The sequence below is a fragment of the Balaenoptera physalus genome (assembly GCF_965194825.1).
Source record: "Balaenoptera physalus genome assembly, chromosome: 1".
Taxonomy (NCBI): Eukaryota; Metazoa; Chordata; class Mammalia; order Artiodactyla; family Balaenopteridae; genus Balaenoptera; species Balaenoptera physalus.
Window position 1 is genome coordinate 32,191,135 of NC_138882.1, and position 5,000 is coordinate 32,196,134.

General features: G+C 40.5%; 1 long non-coding RNA gene across 1 annotated transcript; it reads left to right on the top strand.

Moving 5' to 3' along the window:
• Window positions 1-1,430: 1,430 nt before the first annotated feature.
• LOC309665162 lies at window positions 1,431-4,084 on the top strand. Its single transcript, XR_014266255.1, has 2 exons — window positions 1,431-2,910; window positions 3,354-4,084. It is a non-coding gene; the product is annotated as an uncharacterized lncRNA (long non-coding RNA).
• Window positions 4,085-5,000: the final 916 nt, after the last annotated feature.

Consider the following 5,000-nt stretch of genomic DNA (forward strand, 5'->3'; position numbering starts at 1 on the left):
CTGTTGGGGACTGTGGAAGCCTTCTCCTGCAGAGCTCACCCTGCCTGGGCACCGGCTCTGCAGGCCCCTCAGCCCTGTGTATGTATCGGCCAGCCCTTCCCCCACAAGGGGCCCAGGGGCCAGAGCCTGTTCAGAGCTGAGTGCAGGAGGCACCCAGAGCTTGCCAGGCTGTGGCCAGCCTCCTCCAGGGACCTCCCCCGCTTCTCTGCGAGGCCTGATGACGGGAGCACCTTCTCCAGGGCTGCTCAGCTGCCAGCATCACCATGAGCCAGGTGGCGAAGGTTTCTGAGCAGGGGATGCAGAGCCCTGACCCGACTGGGTGCTGCACCCCACGATGTCCCTTCCTGGCAGATAGGTTCTTTCTTCACTTCTTTTTCGAAATTTGGTAAAACAACGTTTAAACCTTCGACTGTTCTTCAGGGTATACAGATGGTAGTGGCTTAGCCGGGATTCGAAGCAAGCCTGTGTGATTCCAGAGCTCGTGCTCTGGACTGTGGCGCCTCCTTATCATATATGCTTCATGTGTTACTTTTTTTTTTTTTTTCTTGTGGCCCTTATGGTACTTAGCCCTAAGTGCCATACGTGTGATGAACACAACATACACTGCCCTGTAGGAGGTCTTCTTTTGTTCAACGCATGAATTGCTCATCCACCACACTGGGTTCTAGTCTCAGAAGATACAGGTCACGGAGCACCAGTTGTCAGCATAGCAGCACCCCACATTTCTAATTGAGGCTTGCAGCCCAGATTTTCCCTTTGGTCTAGTTTGAAGGATCCAGATATGTAAAGCTTATATTCTAGATAAATCATGGGCTATCCGGAAAGAAATTCACCAGTAAGTTATTCCAGTTTCTCTGGCCTTCCTGGAGTATATCCAGTAAGGCATCTCATTCATGTCTGGAAAGCAAATATATCATTTATTGCAACTTCATCGTGGAGCGACGTATTGGTTTAAAGTACGATCAACACAATTTGGTCATTGTGAGTATGCCAGCTGGGTCCACTGTTTACTACACATATGTAACTCTAGCGATTCTTAGGCCCAAGAGAGGAGACATACTCTTGGGTGTCTAGGGCAAGGGAAACCTGTGTTGTTATTCAGGAGCTGGAAGCTTCAGCATGACAGGAAAGAATTGAAAAATCCTGGTCTACACGTCACTTTACCTTGTTTGAAACTTGTTTCTTTGGCTTGCTTCATTGGAGTGTTTTCTCTCTCCTGGGGCTGACATTGTGTGTTCTGTATCACGCATGTGACATGTAGAAGTTTTGGAACCCAGAGTCATAGATGAGTAAAAATTTATTTATATATTTTAGTTTAAAATCTATTGAAAATAACACTGGGCATAATTCATATATTCCAAAATTAGTTTGACCCTCTGCCCATGAGATTCTTTTTATGATATGTGACAGCTAATTTGGACTTGCATCCCCAATAAACTTTGAGGTTTGAGGACACAAAAGGTTTTGCTCAGACCTAAATTCTGTCTGAAAAAAAGGGGTAAATATTATAAGCCCTTTCTAACCTCTCCAGGAGCAGAAATGATTTACAGCTGTGGCATTGAACCATAATTCCTTGATCTCATTTGAGAAGAGTTCAGTAAGAAACAATGTCCTGATTTTTGTTTGTTTTGTTTGTTCCCTGTCTTCTTGTCTTGCTTACCAACAATCCATTGTAATCCATGAGTTTGTATGGCAGCAGGCTGAGTGTTCCCTGGAGCTCATTAAATGAACTTTTGTTCCTAAAATGATTTTTGTCTCCTTGTTTTCAGCCCCTCTTCTTTCCTCTGCCCTTGACTATAACCAGAGCTCAGCAAAAGCTGACTGGCTTTGTGCAGACCCTACTTAGGGTAGTCTTTTCTTAATGATTTTATTCATGGCTCCTCCATTTCATTGTTTGCCTTCTCAAAATGTGTTGAAATCTTTCTGTGGTTGATGACTTCCACAATGTCTTGGCTTTTATTGGTTGCTTAATTTTGGTATTTCTACAGTTTTATTTAAATATGGTTTCAGGAGGAACAGAAAGTCAAGGTTTCCTAGTCTGCCATCTTGAGCTGAAAATCCCTGTGGATTTTAGCATCCAGTGTTCCCATCGGAAAAAACCCAACCTTGGCATTAATAGATGTAACACTCAAGATTTCAGCTTTTCTTGAGCAATCACTAAGGATTGAATATGTGGTCATTTCTAATGGGAAAATAATAACTATCTCATGGAGTTGATTTGAGGATTAAATTAGATAATGAACATGAAAATGCTTTGTAAGGTTTAAAAATCTATAAAAATGTTTTGTGTTATTATTTGATTTGTTGCTATTTCAACTTTAGCTGACAGTTGTTTACGACCTTGCTTATGTGAGAAAATGCCTTCTGGTTTATTGTGTTGAAAGCCAGAATATATTTTTCAGTAGCTGAATGGAAATGGCATCATTTGTGAAGGTTAAGGGTGAAGGCATAAATGTTTCTTGACACCTATCACTTTACAATGTTTTCAGGAACTAATTGACTCATGTATTCCTCTTCCAAATTTTGCTGAGGACCTCCTACCAGCCAGATGCCTTCCATCAGGTGTTGGAAAGCATTTTCTGGATTTTAAATGTCTTAGGCTTTGTGGGCCATATACAGATTCTGTAGCTTCTCCTCCCCTTTCTTCTTCAACAACCTTTCTAAACGTGAGAACCATTATGATTTGATATGATTTGTGGCCAGTATTTGCCGATCCTGGCTCTGCGTCCTCACTGAGGAGGGGGACCATGTTTGAGTAAATCACTTCTTTGAATAAACTGTTGGTCTTCTGGGGCTTGTCCTTATTCTCCTACAGTCTCTAATCAACATGGCATCCAGAGAGATCCTATTAAAACAGGTCAGATCATGTCACCCAAGTCTCTTCAATGGCTTCTTCACAGGAAAAGCAAAGTCCTCAAAGTGCCTCCACAGCCCTAGAAATCTGGGCCTCTGTTTCCTCTCTGACTGTTTCCTTCTCCTCTCCACTTTGCTCCCTCTGTTTTCCACACACTGACATCCTTTCTGCTCCTTGGATACTCCAAGCTTACTCTTGCCTCATTGGTTTTCCATGGGACTGTTCCCTCTGCTTGTACTATTCACTTCCCAGATATACTCCTTGCTCCCTCTTAAATTTTATCTTCCCCAGAAAGCCCTCATTGATCACTTAGATTCAGATCGCAGCCTCCTCCTACCAGCTAACAATCTCCATCTCCCTTCCTTGCTTGCTGTTTTTCTCCAGCACTTACCTGATATACTAGTTATTCTATCCATTTATTTAATTTCTATTTACATATTTATACTTATGATTTTATATTTGCTTCTTTACTTTTGTCTCCCCCCTAAGCTCGAGAGAGGGTATATTCATCTGTGTTAATCACTGCTGTGTTTCCTGAACATGCCTATGAAACATACTGAAGAAGGGTGCCTGAAATTTGGTAAGGGATCAATCAATTTTCTTGGCTGAATGAAGAAATATGTTCATAAATTAATGAACAAATCTCTGGGGTTTCTGAATTGAGGACTAATGGGAAGAGGAAGGCAAAGGGTTGGGACAGGGTACTGCAAGAAGTAGTATTTGGAGTACTCTGATAGCTATCCGAATAGATACGATTTTGTTCGTTTAAGTAGTTTTAATGAGAGAGCTGGGAACTAGGGACACACAGCATCAAGAGTTTTATAATGCATTCTGTAGAGTTCTTTTTAAGTGTGTACAAATATCATTGAAAATATATGCATGCATATACACCTCTGTTACTTTATTTAGTGCTTTACAAGAGCCCCTCAGTGAAGGGGTAGTAGCAACTATCAGTATCCTTCCTTTATGATGAGCTTAGTTTATTCAAAGTTACATTATAATTTATTTGTAACTGTGAAACTAGACTTAGTTATTGAGTAGACCCTTCCTAGAAACCTATGACATTTATAAAACCAACAAAAGTTTGTTCAGTTTCCAATGATACACACACTACAGACTCAATTATGGGCCATCCATTTTAATGAAGGGAAGAAGTGATTTAACAAATACAGAGCAAACAGAATATTAGGTTTTGTCCTCCATTAATATTAGTAACGGATAAACTGGGCTCCAACGCCTTCAAGGTAGCTTGAGACCATCATCTCTGTGTCACAGGCAGGGGGATGTTCAGCCAGGATGTCTTTCTCTGTCACTGAGAAAAATTTCCATAATATATAATGATACTTACTGAAACAGATATTGGGCATTTGGGTAATTAAGAATCCATTAGCATATTCTTCCGGAAGCCTTGACTACAAAATGAAGATAGTGGATTTGGACACTTTCGGCTCTGAAGAAGTTGTTTGGATATTCATCTTTATGCTGAATGAAATACGCTTATTTCATCTCTGCAGCTTCCCATATACCATTTTCCAACCTCTGTTTTGTGTTTGGAAAGACTTTTAGAAATTAAAAATCAAGTTAGAAAGTAAGTGACAACTTAAATGATATATGGAATATTTTGCTGACTTACAAGAGCATGGAGAATTAAATACGACCCAGTTGAAATGTTAATTTTATTTTAATGTGTATGTTGGGGTGGAGTCTTCAAGGTGCCAGAAAACAAGAATTCACCCATCCTGTTTGGAACTGCAGCACACACACACCTTCAGTTAACAGTTCTGTTCATACCACAAAATCATCTTCAGAAAACATACTGTTTTCTATGTACCTGGTATATACCTCAATTAGTTTGAAGAATTTCCCAGATACCTCTTAATATGTAGTGCTCCAATTCCAATCTTGCCAAGTCCTGTACCAGTGACATAGCACATAGGAGTTTTATTTCTCTTTCTTTCACTGGGTTGTTCAGAACCCAATGAAAGAACAATGGAATGGGATCAAAGAGATCAGGGTTCTTGTCCCAGATTTACCATAAAATAATTGTGTCCTCTTGGGAAAATTATAGTTATTCTAGGCCCCTTTCCTTTTCTTTACTTTGACAGAGCTGCACTAGATGACCCCAAATAACATTGCACTCTTTCAG